General features: G+C 39.4%; 1 long non-coding RNA gene across 2 annotated transcripts in view; it reads left to right on the forward strand.

Annotated features, from left to right (window-relative positions):
* Positions 1-25,880, forward strand: part of LOC107321121 (uncharacterized) — a 382,609-nt gene that overhangs the window by 68,180 nt on the left and 288,549 nt on the right. For both annotated transcript variants that reach the window (XR_014945662.1, XR_014945663.1), the window contains exon 2: positions 14,841-14,988. This is a non-coding gene — a long non-coding RNA (uncharacterized LOC107321121). The remainder of the gene's footprint in view (positions 1-14,840; positions 14,989-25,880) is intronic.

The raw sequence follows: 25,880 nt of genomic DNA on the forward strand, positions 1-25,880 counted from the left end.
TAACTCCTTATGTCTTCTCCACATCCCCAATTCAGAGGGACTTTGGTGTGGCTGAGCGCTTCCCACTCCTCCAGACATTTTGCTCTCATTTTGCTTTTTATTTCATCTGACTGCTGTCCATGCTTTCTGGGTGTTTGGTGGAGGGACGATTTCAAGTGGCACTTCTAAATTCTTTTTCTGTATTGTGGGAGGAGCCTAATAACACAGTGGATCAGACATGGCTATGGCCTGAAGCCTTGTGGCTGGTGTAATTTGCTGGTTATGTCAACATTCTGAGGGCTAATTTTTGTGAGAGACTCTGAGAAAATACTTGTTTGCAAATCACTTAAAGCAAAGGATTCTACTTCTGGTATTAAGACTGTTGTAGGAAAAGAAAGGGAACATTTCCTTCCTATGGCTAGATGGAGGGGCTGGTGTAAGACAGGCAGATACTGAGGCAGGTAGCCAGGCAGAAATGAAGCCAAGAAAAATGTTATTGATTGAGTAAGGGATTAAAACCTAACAATAAAATAAACAATAGCAACAACAAACCAAAATGACAGTCAGAACTGCCTTCGTCTAAAATGTTAGTGTCAGGCACTGTTGCGTTCAGCAGAAAGCTGAAGATTCTGAGAGATGTTGGTGCTTCTTAGCTCATTCACGAGAGACAGAGCTGAGTACTCTTCTGATAGATGTAACGACTCCTTGCACACTTGTGAAGAGCTAAGGCAGCAAATATCCACCTCTCTTTTCCACAACAGCAGGGTAGAGTTTTTAAAATATTATTATTTGACGATTAATTAATCAGAAGCTAAATTCATCAGCCTGAGAGTCATCTACTAAGAAAATTCTACTTAGGCTGCAAGTTTTAATAACTATTTTCTCTATTTTCTGGCCTCGTGGCCTTCATTACTCCTCCTCTTTTTGAACGCTTATAAAACTGCTGATGGGGAAGGTAGGAATTGGTTTGAGCCCACTGGTGCAGAAAAGTTTATCATTTTCGATTCTTCTACATTGGCCAGCTGGTGGAAAATTACTTATAATACTAGAAAAAGAAAAGAAAGAAAAAATAGAAGAAGGTGGAGTACATGTTAATTGGATGGTTTACAAAGCTCTTTTACAACTGTAACTTTTTCCCCCCAATTTTTGTTTCAAAGCTTTATAATTGTCAGCTTGACGAATTTTCCCACTCAAGAGCACTTGAATGGAATTGACTTAGACTCAATTGATAATATAAATTCTGTATGTGTTTCTTATGGATGGGCACTTCCCATGTCCTCTGATAGTTTGTACAATGACTATCTATTGTGGTCTTCCTGAACATGGCTTGTATAGGGCTTATTTCTAGGTAGGTCTCCTATCACTACACTTTAAGCCCTGAGCGGAAGCAAGAAGGACTCTTCTCTAAATCTAAGTTGAAATGGTCTGCCAGTTTTCTCAGTTGTTTTCAGAGAGGGTTTAAATCTATCCTCCTTATCCCATCTGTAACAGTTGTTACAAAATACCTAACAAAGTCCTTGTCAGACCTAGTAACTTACCCAGTCTATACATCCACTTTGCTGACTATGAACTTACTCCACCTCATTTCATGGTGGCATTTCTCTTCATTTCCTCTTCTGCATTATAGTGTTTGAGTGATGAAATGTTTATTAGGCTGAATTTCTCTCTTGCCTTGGGAACACAAACACAAGTCATAGAACTGCAATATTTAATATTGTTGGGCCAGTTAATTTAGTGAAAGTTATGCGCCTATGTAGAATAGCTCTGTAGAACCATCAGGACTACTTGAGGAGCAGATATATAGAGATCAAAGAATAGAATTAAACCAGATGCTGAGCTGAAGGGTACAAATACAAAATGCAAGCAGATCAGAGGTTTCTCAAGGAAACAGTCCTGACGAAAAAGGAGCACCTAGGATTTAAACTAAATGATTACTCAGTTCAGTGGTACTGCAAAAGGTGTCTGATTGTATTATAGGGTACTGATACAAAGCAATTTCTCCCAGGGCAAAGAGGTTATTTTTGCCACTTTTCACTGTATAGAGAAGACTGTATAAAATTTTCTGCATGCACTTTTGGTCTCCATTTTCTGAAAAGAAATTTCAGATGACATGTAACTCAGACTAAAAGAAGGTCAGCTACAAGGATAAGTTTCAAGAACATGACTCAGGAAGGACTTAGTCCCCACTGTTCTCTGGGGTTTAATGTGGAAAAAAAAGAAAAGATTGGCAGAAAAAAGAGATAGAGAAGGAGGAAAATCATGTATGTTAATAATTGGCATGTATGTTTTCAATTTTAATATAGAAACAACAGGAAGAACTTGTAGTCCTTTGGAGGTATAGGTAAGAAATACTTTTTGGGGAGAAACATTTGTTTTGGCACACATATAAAGATGTAAAACACCTGGCCTGGGTATAATGAAAACACAATTTCTTAGGTGCATCGGTTGGGTGCTTTGGGAAAATAAAAAGTGCAGTATCAATTCAATCCTTTTAAACTTAAATACTGCTATAAAAGCTTGGTCATGGAGAAAAGAGGCACATTTGAGGAGGGAAGTCATCCACAATCATTTTAAGAGAGTCCTAAGAAATAAATGAGAACTGAGGCTAACATATTTCTGAGGAAACTGAACCTTGTTTTATTTTCCCCACTGCTTTCACCTTTGTATGAGCTACCACACCACCCAAAAATCATTGGAAGATACAGTAATGTTCTCTTGGGGATCTGTCAGCTATCTGAGGGGGGGGAAAGTAAGCATACGATTTTTATGATCCTTTGTTTTCTGGATCTTCTTTGAAATCAAAATAGTGCTGTATTTTTATATATGCATACTAAATATGAGTAGGTGTCTTATGCAGACTTGTGAATTTTTTCTGCCCAGCTGTGAGCGTGAGAAGAGGAACAGTGCTATGGGCAGACTTTGCATGCAGATCTCAGTTCCATAACAGTCCATGTCTGTAACAGCTGACCTCTACTTTTTAGGAAGCTCTGGACCGATTTGAAGAACCAAATACAAAAATAAACTGACAGCACAAAGGTCCACAGTTTGCCCCCTTTTTTACTCTTTTGAATTTTTTGGTCTAGAAGGGTTGTTGAATATGCATTATTAAAAGGCAGAACATCTTTCTTAATGTTCAGGTTTAAAACATATGGTCCTGACTGAAGTTAGCTGATGTTATCGAAGTCTGATATTGATTTTTTGGGAGAGAGAGAGACAAGCTGTGCTTCTAGATCATCTGTCCAGATTCATCATCAGTAACATGCTTATCAGAGGATGACCTTTAATGAGCAGCTTATGAAGTTCACTGTCCATCTCTTTAGCATAAAGATGCAGAATTCTACACACTGCCTTGGAAGGCAGGAACTCTGTCTGTTGGAGCATAAAGCCTTGGAAAGTCCTTCTGTGCTGTTCAGAATGAAGGCAGATGAGGTGCATGTGTTCTGCAAGTGTGATTGATTGAGAATGTTCAAGCACCGTTATTCATTCATGAGATCTCACCTAGGTGATATGACCATTCCCAAACTCCCGAGAAATTTTACAGAGCTGTCTTTTATATTCTCTTGGCTGCTGTAAGCAGTGTTGTCACCTAGACTTACACAGATTTGTCTTTAAGCCTGTGTTAAAGTTGTTTTTAAAATCAACTGGTCTTGTTTTATGTCTTCTGAACACACAGTATCTGTAGATAATTAACTCACTGTAAAAAGACAGTTGTTATGGAAAAGCTAGAAAGCCCATTCTTCCCTCAGGCTAGGTCTTACATGGGGCCCGCTGAAGTCATATCAGGCCATCACATAACTTATTTTTAATTGACTGAATCTGTTGCTTCAGGGTCGCGTTATTGCTAGAAAATCTGAGGTGATTTATGTCACGCCTGTGCAACTTCCACACGCAAAGGTGCTGCAAACACATTGAGATGCTGTGATCAACGATGAGAAAGAGGCAATCCCCTTGTAAGGCAGCATGTCCCTCAGGCTTCCAGCCCTGAATGATGAATGACAGGGGCACTGAAGAACAGAGGATTCTCAGTACAAAGTTTGTAGAAGCTTTCCCTTCAAAGCTATCTCCTGAAATGACAAGTACTAAAACTTGCCTTAATGACAGGAGTGCTGGCAGTTCTCCAGAAGCCTGGAGGCCTAAGCCAGTTGATGCAGGCAGTGTCTTGGAACAGAACTTATGTAGAGCAAAATGTATAAGGTGGGACAAGTGGAGGGCAGCACTATGTGGTGGAACTTTGGAAGCACCACCATAAAGTACAAGACCCTGGAATCAGTGACTCATTCATACAACTCATGTCTTGCTTATAGGGTACGCTGTGACGCCAAAGCACTGAGTGCTGCTGACAAGTACTGTCCTGGAGAGCCCTTTCTTCATCTATTTATTTCAGCTTTAAGCTTTGACAAAAAAACAAAACCCTCTTAAAAAAAACCTGTTAAAAAGCAAGGAAGAGTTCTTAAAAATGTCTTGTGGGTGTGGAGAAGAAACGAAAGTATGTTTAAAGTCATGAATTTTTGTAAGAATGCTAACAAAGAGTAAGGAGGAAAGCACAGTAGGTCCTGACAAATACAGAGCTGAATCAGGAATGCCTCACTGACCACACAGTAGGACTGAACTCAAAGACAGTACTGTGGTGGGAAAGGTTTGAATGAGCTGGGAGCAGCAGAGAACTTGTATCTAAATACTGGAAACTGGTTAATGTGAAGTAATGCTGATGAATTTGAAGCTGAGCTGTCCTGATTTCAGGTCCAGTCTCTGAGTTTATCAAACACATTCTTTCCCATCTAATTTTTTGGTTCATCCTTCTACTTTTTTGACACTCCAACCCCCAAATACATCTTTTTGAACATCCTTGGAGATGACAGAAGACTAGCTACCCTTTCTCATTTTCCTTTATTTTGTTGGATCATGAAAGAACATAAACAGGCAATTAGATATTGACAGTATCTTCCTGTAACATTCCAAAGATTTAACAGATAACTGCTGTGGTCTGATAGGAGACCCCTAATGAATAGAAGGACTTCCCAATGGCTTTCTTAGGAAAGAAGATCATGAGGAGGAAGTGGCTTGTGCATAACTCGAGTCACATTAAAGGCCATTAGAAAATATGCTGAAGTAGTCGTGTTTTATGTCCCTCACCTGTAGCAAAACTCATGCAGTTTACTAGTTATGACAGGAAGGATATCTAGCAGACTTTAAGTAATAAGTGTTTAATGTTAGCATCTGCATTTTCTCAGCATCACTCTGACAGTAGATCTGTGAAAGAGATACCAGCTCTGCAGGGATCTATACCCATGATGTACTAGGAAGGTTGTTTTTGTTGGTTTTTTTGGGGGGGGGAGGGATGGTTTTTTGTTGTTTTTTTGAGGTTTTAATATGCACACACAAAACATGCAAGGCCCACTTTTTTTTTTTTAATTTTTTTTTTTAATTTTTTGCATGAAGGGAAGAAAAGAAAGTAGTTAGAAAATAGTTCAACATTGGCTAAACACAGAAGGTAGGCACAGTATTCCTATTATGGTTTTTTGAGGTGGAATTTCGTGATAAAAGTTGCCAGTGTGCAGACAATAATAGGGTCACTGTGTGGCCATGTTTTTCTGGACTAATGGTGTCTGTGATGTATTGGCTTCAAATCTGCTTTATTAAATTTTTTCTCCTGAGTCACATCCTTGGATGGTGAGAATGATTGCAGCCTTGGCAGATCATCTACCCTTGTTATAATTTTATGTTAGAAAAGGAAATCAGAGCTATCTGGATGCAGCTGTATGTATTCCTTCATATAAATTATTGAGTTGCATTCCCTTCTATTTTGACTTTGGCCCTTCAGCCAACTGATATTTTTTTGACACTTTCCAATTGCTCTTCATTGGAGGCCTAACTAGAGTTAAGCATGGCCTATACTAAACTAAACAGATACAGAAAAATAACAATTAAAAATTATATGTAAATAACTGCTTCAGTGAAATTAAGAGTGGGATCCAAGGAAGAATTGAATGGTCCTATTATGGATATTGTCATATGTAGGTCACGGTAGTAGAGAAAAACTGCTTTGGCAAGTTAAAGCTGTATATTCTACCTGATTTTGAATTTATAATATTGTTGTCATTGAAATTCACAGTGATTAATGTACAGGTGTGGAAGAAGGATAATGACCACTGCTAAAGGTTTTTAGTGGGGCTTGCAGCATGGAAATAGCCTCAGGCTGATTCCCTACTCCAGTCAGCTAAAATAATTGCATTTGCTTGCCCCAAGATAGTAGTAGTTTGCAGTTTGCGGTCCAGTTTGAAAGCATTATGAGCCACAGGGCAAGGTGTTGGACCCAGAACTGCGGTTCTCTCCCTTCTTCCCATCAGAACGCTGCTTGTTACCTGAGACCTGAGACCAAATGCCTCAACTGAATAAGTATTTATTGTAATAAAATCAGATCCTGCAACTGGATTTTAAAGTGGGTCGTGGACCGTGCTCTGGGCTGTTGTTTAGCTGTGCTTCAGCATGATCTGAAAGATGAGTGGGAGAGGATGCATCTAATGCACTGTGTGACCTTCAGTGAGTGACTTCAAGTCTTTGTGTCTCTGTTTCCCGTAACTTGAAATGAAGATTGTCACGCATATCTCTAAACTGCTGTTCAGGTTTCTGGATGTGATCAATTGTTTAAATGATGATGATAACTCTAAATGTTGCTGACTTTCCGAGGCAGTCTTTTAGATTTACACCACAGATCTAGTTGAGATAAGGGAGCCTTAAAGTGTTCTTAGTAAAGTGGTACCCTATTCTGACACAAAGGAAGAAATTTCTTTCAAGATTGATAGTATGTTTAAATCTTCTGCTTTTTGAGCTGATTTAACTTTATGCAGCTAGCATGCTTCATACAAATTCTTCTTTTGTGTATGAGTTACGACGAGTTTATTCACACCATTAAAGAGGAAAATACATGTAAGATGAATATCAGCTTCTATTTCAGCATAATGTGAGGATCAAAATGACTGGACCGAGGATGATTAAATCTTTCTTGCCCCTCACCCACTGCCCTCAAGAACGTTTCGGTTAAATTGACAGAGTTGTCCTTATGCTTTTAGTCATGTGAATCATGCTGGTTCATGTGAACAAGGCTGGACTGCCCTACAGGAAGGGCAAAAAGACTTGGTCATCGATACAGTACAGTATCTTCAAATATCTCTTGCTTTGCTTCACCTTTTGAATTCTGTTTACCATTTTGGAAGCAGGTGGTGGATTCTTGAAGCTAATAGCAAAATGGGCAGGAGTATGGAGGAGGAATGTGTAGAATGAAGCTCTGGACTGTGGGAGCCCAGATGTCTTAAACAGTTTCTTGGCTCTGAAAGTCATTGTAATTCACTGCCTTCTAAATCGCCTGGCTTAGTGGAGTGGGATATGTTCTGTAACACTGTGACACTTCTAGGGTATAACTTGTGGTGCATTTTGAAGGTGAAATACTGTTCCTCTCCTCTTCCTCTTTGAAATTCTGTTTAATTCTACATGATGTACCATACACTTGGCAGGAGCCCTACCTCTGGACCAGAAACCTTTTGTGCTGGGTGCTGTGCATTGCAGAAAGGCTGTGCTATTTCTAATAGTACTTGTAATCTAAATAACTGTGCTAGGATTTGCACAGAGCAGGTGCTACCGGATTACAAGAAATTGGAAAACTCTCATTTTTTTAAAAAAGAGACTTTTCTTCTGTGCTGCATAAACAATAAGGGAATATGTTGGGCAGCGAAGGAGCAACGTTTCAAATTTAAAATGTGGGGTGAGATTTTGTTTTGCAGCGTGCTTAAAGCACAAGAAACAAGAGATCAGGGATATGATCAGACCATGTTATTCTGCTGTTTGCTTGCTTAGTGCCATCACAGCTTTGCTGCTGCAGGCTGTGATTTTTGTCAGCTGTTAAACTGAATTTAACTTTGTCTGTTTTGGATGAAGGGTCACCCTGGGAATCTCAGAGCAAAGACAGTGATGAGCCCCCCAGCAGAGAATGTTCTCCTCTTCCGGGGCTGACATGGTCTGGTGACACTAGTGGCAAAATGCTGTTTGACACAGGCTCCTGGATTCAGCTTGGCAGATGAGCTGTGTGTGACCTGTGGTGCTCCTCCTGCGCAGGCTCAGGAGGGCTTTGGGGCTGCTTGCGGCCCTGTCACCATTGTTCCCAAAGGCCTGAAGGATAGCAGAGAGGTGGTACCAGGCAGCCACAACCCTGCTTGTGAGGTTATTTCTATTCCTCCTGAACTGTTAGAGGCAGTTTTTCACCCCATTTCAGGGTAAGAGGGATCTCCATCTATTGGCTTGACTCCAGTCCCCATCTGAAGAAATTCACCACCTGCTGCTTACAGCTGGAATCCAGACACATTCCAGTTAAACCTTCCCCTCCAGCAGAATCACAGGTGATAAAAAAAAGTTTTGCACACAGGATTTCCCATTAGATAAATCCCACTTAACACTGGTTAAAAGTGTCACCCTAAAACAGTGGTACTGAATGCCCTTCTTTGGGAAAACATTTGGCCTTTGAAGCATTGAGGCCCACAGCTCTGGTGAAAATCTTGGGGATGGAGTAAGGATTGAATCAAGGTTTTCTGTTTTTGTATAATCAGACTTGGCTGCGCGGGGGGGGGGGGGGGGAGGGGGCTTTTAGTAACTGTTTGTGTCCTGCTCTGGTTTTTAGGGTAAATATCAGTCCAAATCATGTTTCAGGAGCTGACCCTGTGTGTATGATGAGGTCTCGTAGGTAGCAGTCATTTGCACACTCCCATTCTTCCAATATGTGCTCAGATTTCTGTCAGGGTAAAGCTGTCGCTTGTGTTAGTGTCACCTGGTATGCAATTTTTCTTAGCATAGCTTTGTCCCAGGTTCTCTTTTCAGAGCACAAAGCGTAGATGTCATGTTTCCTTTACATCAGGGTTGGACTTGTGAAGAAATAACCTGTGAGGCTCCTGTACTAAATTCTCACACTTTTGGAATTATTATTATTTTTAACTTAGTTTCTATAGGTGACAAGGATCTGAGTGTAAGCTGACAGAAGCCTTGGTTATTCCTTCCTAAAGTACTATGGGCATATTCATTATTGCTGCAGGCTCTGATTTCAAGTCCTATTCTGATCAGAGTATATTACATGCAAACCATGTCCTGTGTAGTCTCTACCAGCAGTTTTAATTAATGGTAGATGTTCCCTAGGACTGCATGGGACTTTCTGTAAACCCATGAATTTTTACATTCTTTATAATTTTACGCAAAATTCTGATAGAAGTAGATGTATGAAGCAAGAGAAGTGAAAAGGCCAAGCCAGGCAATGGAAATACCATCTGTTATAGAATGCATTTACATGTGCACATGCTTTCTTAAAATATTTTCCAGGGGGAAAAAAGTGCATTTGAGAGGGGAAGAAAAAACAAAGTCATGTACGTTATCCACGTTCTATGTGAATACACACTAAATCAGAATGACAAAACTATAGAGCCAATTTCAAACGTGGCCTTGAAGTTTGACTGCTGGCTGGAGGTCAAGCTGCTGGGTTACACGATTGCTCAGCTTAGATGATGGATAAAATCCACTCACCTACCAAAAAAAGGCATTGGGGAAGTTGGAAAATCACAACTCCATAATTTCCTACGCAGCAAGGATTCAGAAATTTCATTTCCAGCTCTGTCGCTGACTCAGCATACATTCTTAGTGGAGTCATAAGGTTAAAGCTTCAGTGAATTCCCATTCATTTTGAAGTTCTCAACATCTGAAAAGCCTTGGTCTTGGAACTGATGTAAACTTTCAAGCCTGCTGCTGGAGTAAAGCTACCGAAGCACATGGTGGTTCACTTTTGGAGAAGTTTGCAGCTAGAACAGCCCACAGCCCCAAGATATCCTGGCATTAATAATCACGCCTTTATCTGGGTCTGGTTCTCTTCCTGTCTGGTGGAGTTTACACAGTTACTGTAAGGTGTAATTAGAAATACTTTGTTATACCTGAATAATGGATTTTCTAGATAAAATTCAAGGTGTTATTTACACAGTCAAAAGCTTTGATTAATTGAGTCTTCTGAGACTGCACTTTTCTCCATTCCCAAGGGCGTACTTTGTTCAAAGTATTTGCATGTGTTATAACCATGCATAGGTGTGGAGAATGTCCCTAGCTTGTTCTCGTCATCAAGTGAAATTGCACTGGAAGTTAGGCGATCAGAGAGGCTGCCTGAATGTAGTAGCTGAAAGCAGTCCAACACTGAGCCAACTCCATGAGTTTCTGTTCCCTGCCTGCTTTATGGAAGCTATTTGCTCTTGGTGGATCACAGATTGTTTTGATTGCAGGTTCATAGGCATTAGAATCCTAGAGTTGGGAAGATGGGAATTAATCACCTTAGCGTGCTTATCAGAGAGGTTCAATGCAATTTCTCCTTTTTGCAGTATCAGTACTGAATGTATTATACAGTAACATACTGCTAATAAAGAGTATGTTACACTTCTTTAGATTTAACTCACACTAAAGAAAAAATATTCCTGAACCTTTACTTGTAATTTTAAGCATGGTCCTGGAGTACCTAACTCCCTGCCAGTCTGTCCAATCATGCCATAAGTAGGGGGGCACAAAACAGAATCATAGAATTTTTTGTGTTGAAAGAGACTCTTAAAGACCATCTAGTCCAACCTCTCTGCAATGAACAGGGACACCTTCTGCTGGATGAGTTTGCTCAGAGCCTGGTCCAACCTGACCTTGAATGTCTCCAAGGATGGGGCATCCACCACTCCTCTGGGCAACCTGTTCCAGTGCCTCACCACCCTCACTGTAAAAAACTTCTTCCTTATATTCAATCTAAATCTTTCCTCTTTTAATTTGAAACCATCTCCCCTTGTACCTTCAGAACAGACTCTGCTAAAGAGTCTGTCCCCTTCCTTCTTACAGCCCCCCTTCAGACGCTGAAAGGCTGCTATCAGGTCTCCACAGAGCTTTCTCTCACAGCCTCAGATCATGAAAATCCAGAGAAAGTTGCCCAATAAAACTCTGGTTTAGCACTAGAACCATGTCACTGTGTTTGGCCACTCTCTTACCTTATGCTTACATTTGTAAACTAAAACCAAACTTTTCCTCACAATCTTGTTTCTCCTGTGATTGCTCCTGTGACTGGAACCTGACTTGTACTAAAGGAAGTTGATTGTATGAATGTAAACACAGCAGTGGAAACGGAAGGGACAGAAAGACCATTATTATATTTAGTTAGTGCTTGTATCTGCTGAGGTGTTAGTATTCATGCCCTGTTTTGTTTTATTTTCTTGAAGATGTACTGGAAAAAGTGGTGTCTTAGGTCATTCTACTGTTTATCGCTGTATCAGATCAAAGGGCAAAGAATTAGGTTTGTGTTTTCAAAGAGGAGATTGATGCTGACATACAGCTGTCCCTTCCTCCTCCTGAACACATCTTCTGCATGTTTCGCAGATTGTAAGCTTGGCTCTGATTAGGATTTGTAAATAAAACTTCTATTGTCTCTAGTGTTTTGGTGTTTGCTCAAAAGAAATTATCAGCCTTGACTAATTATTTATCTTTTCTTCTGCAGGAAGGAGGGGGCAGGGTTACCCATCCATGCATCTGTAGCTTTAAAACTCTAAAAACAAACAAGCCTCATCCAAAGGCAGCGTTTGGCCCTCTTGAAGAAGGGGCAATGTGCAATGTATTGTATGCTTTAGCATGTTTACCTTAAGAAATAAGCAAGCTGCATAGACTGGGAATAGACTGGGAAAAAAAGGGAAAAAAAAAAAAAAAAAAAAAGGAAAAAAACAGTATTTTTAGGGATCTGCACTGAGCACAAATACTTATCTTTAACAAGACTAGAACATTATGATTTATTTTTTTTTCTTTGTAATATTCATTTTCTTTCATCTCTTGTTGTGATCCTTCTGAAGATTGAGATGGATGTGAGAAACTACTCAACTACTTGTGTGCTGATATGAAAGGTTAAAGAAGGTTATCTCAAAGACAAGGAGTGTACTCAGTTTTTTTGATGCACAAGGCAAATTTAGTTAGAGCATGACAAAATGCCTGCAGGGCAATCTGCTGAGCTCTGATCTGTATTCAGTGTCAGTTAAGGTTTCTAGCATGGGGTCTACATGGAAACATGAATAGCTAAGGGGGAGCAGTAGAGATAGGTTCAGGACAGACTAGATGTGGTGCTACCTGTTGTAGAATCAGCACAGCCCAATGGAAGTATAGGGGAGTAATGTTGTCATTCCGACTTATGGAATGATGAAACATCTGCAGACACCTCTAACTGTATGGAATAGGCTGTATGTCTGTGCCCTCCATTACATTTCCTGAGATTTCCTTCCCTTTTCTCTGGCATGGCATGCTTTGTTACTTGCACAATATAGAGGTCAGTGTTAAGAGCTGAAGAAGCAGCTATGATGTATGAATAGTCACTGGTTTGTGTATTTATTTATATGCATGTGCATACAGTAAAAATAAAAATAAACGTCATATTGTTAATTACAAGATATTCAGTGTTAAGATTACCACTGTGTCCATTACGAGATACTCAATCTCACTTTGTCTGGATCTTCTTCATTCCTTTTCTTTTTTTTTTCTTTTTTTAAATCTTTTTTCTTTTTTATCTTTTTTCTTTTCTCTTTTCTCCAGTCCCTTTACAATCTTTTAGTGCAGGAAAATTCAAAGCATAAAGAGCAGGATCGCTTGACTGGAAATCTTATAGCATTGTTTTCTCTAGTTAATTTGCTTTGAGTAGAAAATCTGCTCACACAGAATTGCTATCAAGATTTGACATGATGTCTGTGGGTGGAGATGTGATCCCTGTCGTAACCACGTAGGTTGGGTGTCTCAATTCCTTTATGTTATGATGTTATCACATGTAGTCTCTTGTCGGGGGCAGAGACACCCCTATCATCTCCAGAGACACAAGCTGTTTTAGTTCAAGAAAGCATTAAGAGGCCCACACAGAGATCTTTAAAGTTTGGAGGGTACGGAAAACCCATCTGGTGTTACGCACCAGAGGATGTTCTCTGTGGGGTATCGGTAGGCTCTCTACTGCATCCCAAATCTTAATTCTTTTTTTGAGTTCTCTAATGAGTCTCTCTGGATTGGTTACTCTTTACTGAAATTCCTGGGAAATGTTTCAGTCTGTTCTTTCTTTATTTCCTCAAGCAGGCTGGTGGGGTTCCTTGTTTATGTAAATCGTGGTCTCTCCCTCTTAGGACAGTTTCTTCCTGCTGTAGCTGCTCAGCTACTCTAAAGGACGAATGATTACTCAGAACTTCCTGGACAGGCTCTATTGTTTGCTTTAGGCAAAAATATTCAGGAAGTTCTTCAGCTATTCCAGCACAGCTACACTGGCATAAACCGTTCGATCCTCCAACTGCACTCACTATATTTTTGGAAGAACAGATAAAATCATTTTTGACTCAGTATGTAACCCAAGGTATGTCAGCATTGTTCCATGCATTTCAAATGCTGAGACTGTTTTCAAGAGCTCCCATGCCTCAGTTAATTGAAAAATGTCTCCTCATTTGCTGAGGTGGCAACATGACATTCAGGCTTTTCATCCTTCCCCGCTGTATCTGCCGCCTTCAGACTAACAATTTCCAGCTTCAGGCCCAAATTTTGCACCTCTGAAGCTCAGCTCCTGTTTCTGCACATGTTCTTATAGTAAGTTGGTTAGGCTGCACTCTGTTTCAGACACTTTCTACAAGGTACAGGCTCAAGCAGCTCAAGTACGTGTACATTAATGGAGATTTAAGAAGAAAAATAACTCAGAAGTCTTGATGTGTGGATTCTTTTTAGTATCATAACCCACAGTAGCTCATTTCAAAGCACTTGATTCTATAAATTAGTTCCATGTGATGAACATTTTCTGTGATGTTGGGTGATGGAACATCCATCTTAACATCTTTATATCTAAATGCTATGTGTTTCACTCCAAGCCATTTATGGGCAGGGGTGTGCTGGTATGAGTAAGGGAGCAATGAGAGACCATTGTGTGTAATCTGTGTGTAATGTTTTAATGCTCCAATAGCTGTCACTGGTATCAGCTGTTCCTTCCTGCTACACCTCTGAGTTCTCCACACCTACACGGTGAGACAGCTACGAGTGAGGAGGAGGTCCACGAAACCAAGAATTCAGATATTGCCTTAAAAGTGATAGATCTAAATAAACAAGGACAGCCATTATAATGTGAAAATTCTACTGACATATCTAAGTACATTTAAAATTACTAGTACGAGACAGAAGGTGTAGTAGTTTCTTTGGTTGATACAAGTTCTGTTAGCATATTGGCTTCAGCCACTACCAATCATGTGACACTTAAAAAGTTGATTACAGAGACTCTAGAGAAGGACATATCCTGGCATAATTTCCACAAGCTCATCCAATATTGTTGTTGTAGACTAAATTTGCAGTCAGCTTTTTAGTTTGCACCCTGTGGCTGCGTTTCCTCCCCACGGAATAAAGTTGAATGATATTGAGGCTCACAGACGATGAGGTCTGCTCTCAGGTTCATCAGCAGGTCCAAGAGGTGAGACTCACAGCTTTTACTTCTCTGGAAGCTCTGAACCTCGCAGGGATTATGAATGTGAAGAACAGTGTAAGCTTCAGAATATACTCTAATGATTTCTCAGGAAAAAAAAAATAATAAAAGAAAAAAAAAAAAAAAAAACATTGTACAAAATGAATGCTGAAGCACTTGTGCTTCTGCTGCAGGAATCATTGCTCTTCAGCCAGGTGATTCTCACTATCAAATACCATTTGGTAGCACCTAATCCAAATGCTTCAGTGCTGAATTGCTCTCCAAATTACCAATGTATTTGTATGGTTGCTCTTTTGCACTTGCTCATGCAAGGTAGGCAATTAATTTGTTTTGTATTCCTCCACAGAAACAAGAATGCTGACAGAAGATGAAGCAAGGAACAATAGCTTCCTTCATATTCAGTTCAGGAAGAGTGAGTTTTTTGTTTTCTTCCTGTTCATCCTTCCGGTATGTCAAAAAGGCCTGCTTCACAAATGCATGGGACTAGACAGAGAGTAAGTGCAATTTATAATTTCTATTGTTCTACCGTATCAGAAAACTGAGTAACCCAATTTTGTGAGTGGTCATTGCTAATTCTAGATCTCTGTCTTTTCTCTTTGTAACCATATCCTGGAACCTTGATCCAAAGTGTAACAAAATACGGAGTTGTACTGAAACAGTAGTTTACTGCCTGGGACAAAATAATAGACAAGAATGAAGCGATGAAAGTTCACAGCACTAAGCTTGCCCTGCTCTTTAGTTCTCAAAGGTCATCAAAACTGGGTCATAACTGGAGTTCGTGTAGAGCTTTCCTGGTTTACAGTGCATGAAAGCAAATGCAAGTTCTACTTGGCAGGCGTTCTTGATATCAAACCTGCAGGCTTTAGATTGTAGGTGCCATTTATATAAAATAATACTGAATGATTATTGCAGGAAATAAGCTAAAATTTATGTGTATCCTCTATGTTTACAAAACATTGCTGCCAAATTGTAGTAATTTATAGCCATTTCAAAACTGGCTTTGAGCCCCACTAATATGATCACAAAGCTTATGAAAACTAAAGACAGATAACACCTTGCTTGCTTGAGGGAAAAAACTGCTCATTTCTGCTCTTTAGTGAAAAATTTGTAATATTGTTTTTGTTGGGCGAGTTTGAAATCTAAGACATTATAGCTTTTTTTCCTTCACTTTAATGTGTTGGGGAATGTGACATCCTTCTATAGTGCAGCTTTCTAGCCATGAGGTTCCTGAAATTGTGAGATGATTATTATTTTAGATCATTAATCAGAAATTAGCAAGACATCAGTATTCAAAGAATGACAGTAATTATGTATTAACATGAAAATGACCTGGAAAATCTGTAGTAAGAAATACTGCATCCTTGAAGAAAATGCATACAGGTTTTGAATGCATACATTTTGCTGAGCTCCATTTCCTGCAGTTGTTACGCTAAGAGGTCAGGCGTAAGCTGTTTTCAGGCATTCACAAGCTTTGCTCTGTCTTTTGCTGTGTTTGCTAATATAATCTGCTGTTCTGAAAAGGGTACACACACACGGGAGAGAAGTGTAAGTCTTGAATTTGGTAGGGCAGGACAAAGTCTGCCAGCTCGTTTCACGTGGACCCATTCACAGTATGATAGTACTTGGAGGGTAGCAACTTCATATCTACTAATATGGATTGAAATCATACTAGCAGACCAGATATTAAGTGATTTATTTTCCTTTACTAATTCTTTCAACCAACCCATTCTCTGTTTCCTGGACTAGATTAGATTTGTCATGCAATGTCTGTGGCTAAACAAATATGTATGAAGTGCGCACCATTTGTCTTAGCAACAGAGAGACTGGTTATGAAAATTGCCTGCTGGAAACATTTTCCACTTAGGCAGATGTGCTTATGATGTTGTCTTTTTTTTCCCCATTTAATTCTTGGTAAGCAATCCTGCTAATAGGTATTCACTCGATTTGTAAGAAGCAATTTATTTATTGTACTTCTGAATCAATAGTAATTGATTGTTTGTTCAATAAGTCTTGTGGTCATTCAGTCTGTAATGTAGTTACCTAACAAGCACTAGACTAAGTCTCTTCCTTACCTGGATGTATATTTAATATATATATTTTTAAATTATTAGCATATTGACTTCCTTAGGCACAGCTCATTTCCACATACAGTCTGTGAGTATTTCTGCAAACAGAAGCTCAGTGTTTCCATGAGTAGTAACCACTCATCTTCATGTTCCTGGAAAAACAGCCAGTGGGGAACGAAGGAGGCCAGAACAAATTACAAGCAGGAATGCATGAGTATATCTGTAGCTATTTTTTTCCTATTGTTCTGCTATTCTTAGAATTTCGGTTGTGTGCTTTTTAAAACAGAACAGGTTTAATGAGACAGAAGGACAAAGGTAAATACCTAACAGCTTTGGTGATGGAAGCATAATCTTCTTTAGTTCAGAGTTCAGAAGTTATCTGTTGGGCTAATATTTGAGCTACCATGTAATTTGTTTCTGAGATTATGAAAGAAAAATTGCTGAATGCTTTAGTTGTAATGGATATGTTTAAAGCTCCCCAGAAAGTCTTGGTAACCCAGCTATTCAGTACTAAAAGTGACAGCCACAAGTTTTATGATCTTTCCTAGACAGTATTTCAATCTAGGATGAGAAGAATTCATTACAGTGTGCCTCAAGAAATGGAATCTAAGTCATGCTTTTCGAGCAGAAGCTCTGTAGTATTTCCTTAATAGCAGTTCACCTCAGGAGACTCCATTTTGTAGATTTGAACTTTGGTGTCTTGCAGCCTGCTTTATTGATAATCTGATTAAGTACATAATAACAGTTCTCCCCCACTCTTCTGTATTTCTGATGTGGGAACTCTGCCAGTAATGCATAAGAGTAGTGAAGACCCCGTACCCCAGATGGCTCCACTAAGAAGTACCACTCACTGTGTCTTTGTCAGTTCTCTGTATTATTATAGGTTCACTATGAAAACCTTCTGCCAGAAAAAAAAGATTTGAATTATCACTAATCACAGCTGATCCACTGATTAAAGACATTAAGATTTTGTATGCCAGGATATTAAATGGGAAATGAAGAATGTGGTACTCCTGAGCAGGAGTGCTAGACCTGCTCCTGATATGCATGCAAAAGTCACAAAATACACTCAATACTGAACTCTGGCCACAAGTGTGAGATGGATATGTGCCTAATTCTGACATTTAATCTCCCTTTCCTTTCAGTTTTGCATTCTTTGTTCTCTGTACTCCCTGAAAAGGCTGAAAGACTTGATTTTTCAGAACCAGAGGTGAGCTACAAGGGACAGGCTCTGCAGCCATTTTTAGTGTGAAGCAGGGTTTTGGATAGCTGGCTGTTGCTTAATACTGTCTTAAATAATAATCTACTTCTTTAGTTCTTCAGATCTGTCTTCATTTTTGTCCTGTAAATCTCCAGATCTCACAGAAATATGTCTGAGGGCAACTCTTTTTTTTGTTGGGCTATTTTGGCACAGATATTATGCTGTCAAGCAGCTGATTTGATTTGTAGGGGGAAAGAGCAGCTCTAAATTTACTGCGTGGGTTTTGGTTTTTTCTTAACGGACTTGCCAGCCAATTCTTGTGCAACTAAGGCTTTTGATTCATTCTGCCACTCAGTGGAACTGCCTCATCGTCACCAGTGTTTGACATTTAACAGTTCGGTTGAATTTCCCCAAAGGGGAGGGGAGAGGAAGGCCTCTAAAATGGATTTTCCTGCTAAATTTAAGCACCATGTTCGCTGGAACAAATCATTGCCAAGATCCAACAGCTGCTACTACTTGCATTTCTGAGGAGAACAATCATTGGAGACAACAAATACTGTTCAGGTGAAGAAAGAGAGATGCAGCCACCCAATGCCCCTGCTGTATTTCTGGAAGCCAATCAAATCTTACTGGGAACTGAATGGCATTAATTTCAGTGCCTGCTACATTGGAACAGCCACCTGAGATCTGATCCTCATAGAGAAGCTGCCTCTTGGCCAGATGTGCTGGTGTGCACACTCAGATGAGACCTTTCTAAGCACCTCTCCAGGCATGTTTTTGTTTTTTCACTCCAAAAGTGCCTCTGACTAGACCTGATACAGAGCAGGAACATTCTCTGCCACAGGTCCAAAACAAATGGGAAGAAAAACAGAGGCCCTTGCCTCTAAGAATTGTCCTGTTCAAATATTTTCTCATTTTTAAAATTGGCTTTCTTATCCATCATATCTCATTATGCTTTACATCTGACTTTACATCTTTGATACTTCCACAACTGTAACTGAGGAGTGCATGCGTTACAGCGTGCCTGCAGTACATTCAAATAGCACAGTACTCTTCAGCAGCTAAAAATAAATGCTGGCTAACTTCAGTACAAATTCTTACAGCACCTTCACATCGTTCAAACACGTTTTCAATCACGTTATATTTGTTGTCTTTTTAGTCTTTTATCGTCCATTTAAAAACAGTGAATGGGTTGCACTGTGACTCTTGAAGTCTCATGAGGGCTTTTCAAAACTGCTTTATTAACAGAGAGATTTTCATCTTTGGGCTCCACATGCAAGGAAGTAAATAATTCTTAAAGTCCTTCTCCAACTGCACTGCAGCTGTTTGCATCACCACTGGTTACCTACTGCCTGGAATAACATTCCTTCCTTGACCTGGACTTGGAGTTTTAGTTATATTTGTCATACTTGCAATTATTTTTAAGTACTTCTATTCTGTGTTTAAGTAGAGATGGAGGTTTATTTTGGAGAAAGGCATTTTCTGGGCTTGACTCTACATCTGTTACTGGACTTACCTGAACAAAGGACAAAAGTATTGATCTGATAATTACTTTTTCCATCAAAAACAATTACCCTTGCCATTAACATTGAGCCTTAAGTGTTTTTCTGCTTATAGACAACAACCAAGAAGTTTTCTTAAATGTTTCTTTTTTTTTTCCCCCCTATTTGATAAGAAGCTGTAGGAAATTGAGATGACAATGCTCTTTCCTTTCCTTTCCTTTCCTTTCCTTTCCTTTCCTTTCCTTTCCTTTCCTTTCCTTTCCTTTCCTTTCCTTTCCTTTCCTTTCCTTTCCTTTCCTTTCCTTTCCTTTCCTTTCCTTTCCTTTCCTTTCCTTTCCTTTCCTTTCCTTTCCTTTCCTTTCCTTTCCTTTCCTTTCCTTTCCTTTCCTTTCCTTTCCTTTCCTTTCCTTTCCTTTCCTTTCCTTTCCTTTCCTTTTCCATTCCCTAAACCTATGACATATTATTACTTTTCCTCCCTTTATCACTTATGTGCTGATTGTTGCTAGATGGAATTGATGAGCCATAAGTAACAGAGAGATTCAAATCTGCATCTTTAGAAGAGAGAATGACAGAAAAGTGCTGATTCTTGTCCTGGGCGGTACTGCACTTCAGTGTGTACTCAAGCCCTGAATTAAACATTCAGTGAAGTTTAGATGGAAGTGTTAACTATATGTAAAAGGCAAGGTTACTTAATGTCCTGTGGAAACCACTCTTCCAAAAAATGTGGGAAAATGGCAATTAGATCTTCACCATCACAGTAATTGGCAAGAAATATGTATGTTAAGATGTGGTGACTTTTATCCTTAGTGCTCTCGTATCCTTGTTGGGATTTTAATTTCCTCTGCAGTCTTGCAAGAGTCAAGTTTCTGAGATGATACCTGTGAGATTAGCACCAAATGCCATGGGACTGTGTATTTTTATCACCAAACTAGTTAGGAGCTTCATTCCTGTATTTACAGGAAAAAAATCAGGCTTCGTTCACTGGTGATGTGACCTCTGGAGGCACACTGACTTCCAAACATTTGGCCTGAATAGGAAAACATCTGGATGGAGTTAGTGTGATAACTTTGAGAAGGCAAACTGAGGGGCTTTACTTGCTTGGTGACTGCTGTATGTGTTTGCATTTCTTAGATGGCTGGGACATTTTCAATCAAGGCACTACTCAGAAAGAACATTCTTATTTTAGTAAAAGGAGGTTAAAGATACCCAGGAAAATGGCACAAGCAAGTAATGTACTAATGTATTTAATTAACAGCATCACTTTATTTTGTTTAGCTTTTCTGTGCTGACTATACTGCTTTCAGATGTATTTTCTAGGTGTGGAGGTAAAATCATGACAACTTTTAAACCATTTAACAAGTGAACTGTGGAACGAGGCAGTAAAAATCTGCTCAAGGAGGAGGTAGACATTTAGACTCAGATGCTGAGTCGAGACAGATAATCGAAGCTCATAATAAAACATTAAAACAGAGAAGTAAAACACACTTGCTCTGAATTGTTCAACAATACTTCCTGTCAGCTCTGAGAAGAGAACATTTATACCAAGGGGGTAGAATATAAAGTTATTGTTTGCCAGCATGACTACACAGAGTCTTAAGTAGCTGCATTTACCTTCAGAATGTTGTATAAGCCTGCTTTCACACTAATGGTACAGCTATTGCTGCATAGTAGTGCTCAGGAGGCTATCCGACAAGCTCTGAGCAGTAGCATTTAGGAAGCATGTCTTCATTGGAATTTCAGACGAAAGCAGACTACTAAAAAAATAAATAAATAAAAAAGCAAACCAGTGAAAAAGAAAACCACTGAAACGATTGTCTGAAAAGCCAGACACTGAAAAACGTCACACAGGTCTTGGTTCTTCCCCAGTGTCCTTTGGGTGATTCCCCCCAGTATTTTCACTGTCCTCTCTGTATTAAATCTTTCGAACTACTTATGACACCTCAACTGAGCAGTGTCAGTATTGATTTACCTGTTCTTGGTGTTGAAAACTAGGCTGACATAGGTTGACATATTACTTTAGAATGTAACATGGATTAAAAAGTTGTGCTCTTCTATGATAGAAATAAATACATTTACTCAAAATAATTAACACTGAGCTGCAGAATAATAACAGTTATAACCTTGGAAAGTCATCATGAAAGTTTGCCATTTTCTGAAAATAGCCTCCTCTTTTTCATCTATCATGATAGAGGAAATAAGTTTTTTTTTATTGACATGCAGATAACTACATTGACTTCTTAAGCTTCTGGTTAGATAGGATAGTACAAATCTCAACAGTACTTCCGGATTTCACACACTACATATTGAAATATTGAAATATTTTCTATACCTTATTCTTAAAAGTATTTCACTTGAGCAATTATTTATGTTGCTATTTTACAAGTTGCAGAGCATGCAAGGAGCCTTGCCTTTGTGTCAGTAATTACATGAGTATTACGCTTTGCTTTCTGGAAGACAGCTGATGCATTCCACTTCTGGTCTGGTGTTTGCAGAGTCAGGGCTGAGTAAGCTTTCCTCTTCTTTTTCTATTTTTTCCTTTGTGTGTGTATGTCTTACCATAATTACAGTAGGTGAATGTTGGGTGTACCAGCTCTGTTCAATTTTCGTCTTTTCAGAAAGGCTGAAAAACAATTTTCAGTCATTCTCCTGCTTCTTATGTTAAGATTGTAATAATGAGTTAGCCAAATACCTGATTTCCTCGAGGTCTCTAAAACTGGCTTTAAAATCAAATAAGAAAGCATCCCCTCAGCAGCTCTTTGGATGTAATTTATTCCATTTGAAAATACAAACATACTATTTTTTGTTGATCTCTTAAGTTCACTAAGCTTTGTAGATGAGGCTTTACCAAGGATCATTTTCTTCCTGTGCTGACAAACTCATCAGCTGGCTTGCCTTAATGCTCCAGTGTGATTGTGCCTGAGCCTGGTCAGCCTCAGCAACCAACCAGAGATGTTACAAGGACTCAGAAATGGTCTGACAGACTGCCTGAGGGAGATCCTCCACCCCTCTTACAAGTCCTGTTATGCTGAAGAAGTCAAAAATGTGTCACTGTGCCTTTGGTATGATTTTATCCTCAAGCCTGTCTTTTTGCTAAGTATTGCCAGAGCTTTGGTTTCGTAATGATAGACAACATCAGTAAGGGACAGTCTGAGTGATAGTTAAATATAGTTTATATGTACACTAAGGCGATGTTCCTTGAAAAGTGGAGAACTGAAGAATGCAGGCACTGTCTCAAAAAAAAGGGGCTCCAAGTTGCTCATAGGGGGCAAATCTGGTTGAAGAATTGGCTCCAAACTGTGAATTGAGGGTAAGAGAACTCTCAGCAGCTTATTTGGCTTTGTCTACAAGGCTCACTGTTTCTGCATAAAGCTTTGTGTAGTGTAAGTGAACAGCAATGCATAAAGCTTTCCCTTTTATCCCAGTAACAATGCAGCAGGAACACCTTTCATATCAAAAGCTGGCATGTGGCCTAGTAAGCACAGAATAAGACCTTGTAGTGCATCATTTTCTCCACAGAAATCGTCTCTGTCTATGTGTTTGGATAACACTCTTGGACATAGGGTTTGGATTTTGAACTGTCTTGTGTGAAGCCAGGAGCTGGACATGATGATCCTTGAAGGTTTCTTCCAACTCAGGACATTCTGTGATTCTATGACTCTACAGTTGTTTGCTAGCCAAAAACTGACATACACTACATCAGTGCACATGCCAGAAATCCAGCCTAGATTTTGTATGTGACAAGGCAAAAGGCTCAAATGCTTGATGAAAGACTTAACAGATAGCTTATGACTAGTTTTGCTGGGCTTTTGTGTTGTTTTCACTTGATTAGTTTGAACAGTGTGAGCTGCATGAACAAGTGACGTGGGTGTGATGAAGATGTAATTTCCACCAGCCTTTCACCATGGTGAGACCAATTGCATCTTTGTGGTTAGATTAATTCCTAGTTTACACAAGACTAAGAACAGAATCAGGCAGCCTCTGTGGTGTGAAGGGTGTATGTAGCATCTTCATGTTGTTTTTTTATATCATATACGTAATAAGATGCTGTCTGTGACACCTGTTTTGTCTTGATACTTAGGAAATATGGACAAAACTAAAAGGTATTTTGGAATAGTTCTATTTTTCCTGCTCCTTATTGTAGCTAATAAAGATGTTTATTTATATATTGGATATGATTTGCATGTCTAAATAAAGTTATGAATGTCTGGGAAAATGATAAGCCTAAGAACCTGATATGTAATTATCCTGTTCTTAGCTACATGTGAAACATTCATCAGATTGCTGATTATCATATAATATCGATAGTTACTTGCCTGAATGCAGTTGGAAGTGTGAAAGGATCTTTCCAACAATCACAAATACAGGCAGCTATTCCAATGTTCTTTTTAAACTATGCCCATATGATGATGCTAAGTGACCACACTGTAAGTCTGTGTGCTTGATAAACACAGAGCACTTTCAGCCAACCAGGACAGTGCTAAAGGTCCCAAAGATTCAAATTTCTTAAATGGCTTAGGAAAGTAGAAGATGAAATACTTGAAAGAGATTTAATTGCTGTTTTCACTGAGAGAAGGCTGCAAGGTTTCCCATTTTCTATGGGACACTGGAGAGTTTAGATAACGCAGACAGGGAAATGGCAGGAAACTCTTCAGTCAGTTTTCACCTCGTTAAACACAAGAGAATCCAACTCATAAGACAGAGAGTGGTAGGAGACTAGATTTCATCAGTTAAGATATGGTGGGGGAAGGGTTAGATATGGCTTCTTGCAGAAAGAACAATCCTATTACAGCTCACTTCCTTCAAACAAGCAGAGACAAGGAGGGCAAGAAGATGTTGGAATTCACCTTCTCCTTTTTCTAACTTGCAGTAAACTCAGACTAGATGTGATGAAAAGGCTGTTTTCATATCAAAAAGTAGGCACCAGAGGGAAATAATACTGTATACTGGGATATAGTTAAACTCTGGGGATACAGACTGTAATAATGAGGAACTCATACGTACTGTAAGAGAGTGAAATTATTGACATGACAGATATATATATATATACACACATATATATATTTTTTTCACAATAATCCAATAACTGGTGCATCTTGAAAATCTTCATAGCAGAAATAACAGTCACTAAATGCATGCGATCACTAAGTGGGATGCTGGCACTACAAACTGATGGGGACAGTGATAAAACTTATAAGAAGTCAAGCAATTCCAAATCCAGGGTTTTTTCTTTCTTGAAGCTTAGAAACCAGCTGAATTGATACGGACTTATTTGATTTCTGTATTGTCTCTTGGATACTGAAATAACTGAAATAATATCTCTGCTAGAAGAGGGGATATTTTTTCACTTGAAAATATGTTCATCATTCGTGGAAGAAAATGCTGCAAAAGGAAAATGGTCTTAATTTTGGCTAAATCTAACATGAGAAAATAGGTTGAGTACATTTTTAAATGTTTTGAATAGGTTTAGTTTATTGTGTAAATAATATTTAGGATTTCCTGCATCTGGGATATTGCATGATGAGGGCAAGACTAAGGAAAAATCTTTTGATTTGTGAAGTTTCTTTCTACCAGACACCCACCCCACTTATGCCAGAGGCTTCAGCTTTCTACTCTTGGCTTCACTGGGCCGTTCTTCAGTGTCTCTAGGCTGCCCAGTTTTGGGTCCTAAAAAGCCAGCCAAAATGAAACAACCAGATGCTGAGCTTTGGTGGTTTACAGACACCACAAGGTCGGCTGTATGAGAAGCAGTCCCAGTTTGCCAGGCTCAGGCAGCACAGCCAGGAGCAGCACAGCCCGGCAGGTACAGTTCATGGTGTGGCTGGGGGGAATGCAGCTTCACTTTTTCCATTAGTAACCTGCAGAGCTCTGTGTGGGACACAGCAAGGTTGCCCTGAACTGAGCAGTGATAACAGGAAACCGTTTGATCTGATTTGGTACAAAACCCTTGCTTGTCTTCGCTGCTGGCTCTTTGCTTTATTAGTCACCCGAGGCTAGATGTCTCTCAAGAGTGTGGTGAGGAAAGTGGTGGTGCTTGCACAAGGTGTAAAACTTCACTAGCTGCACCTGAAAATACACAAGCAAAATGGATTTTTGTTCCCTTTGGGGTCTGAGAAAAGCTGGACTTCTAGGTGCGTTTCTGAGCCAGTAGCTGAGATTAAAATTCATTGTACCTGGATATTTTATAGTCGTGACCTTTCCTGCTACTGTCCAGCTTTTCTCCTTTCTCACATTTCTCTTCAAAGAAGAAACGTTATTTTCTTTTGCAACTTCCTACCCAAACATAAGTGTGAGATGAGCCTGATTTTGCATCTGAAACATATCGCACCTGTATTAGGACAAGTGTGAAAGCTGGTGGTAGTGGATGATCTAGGTGAGACAAAGTGAGTTGCTGCAAAGCTGAAGAGGTGGACAACTTGTGAATTGCTATGGCAGAGTTCATCGCCTGGCTCTCAGCATTAGACAGGCATGCTCTGTGCAAATAGCTGACTATAAATAATTATTAATAGTAATCCACTGTAGCAGCTGAGTTCAGACGTCAGTATTAATGAAGTGAAACCAGCAGCAGCTTTCTGTGTGAACTGTGGCAAGTTGATACTAATTGGATGTGAATGCCAATG

The sequence above is a fragment of the Coturnix japonica genome, chromosome 1, assembly GCF_054131305.1.
Source record: "Coturnix japonica strain WE chromosome 1, WE-NBRP24, whole genome shotgun sequence".
NCBI classification, from domain to species: Eukaryota; Metazoa; Chordata; class Aves; order Galliformes; family Phasianidae; genus Coturnix; species Coturnix japonica.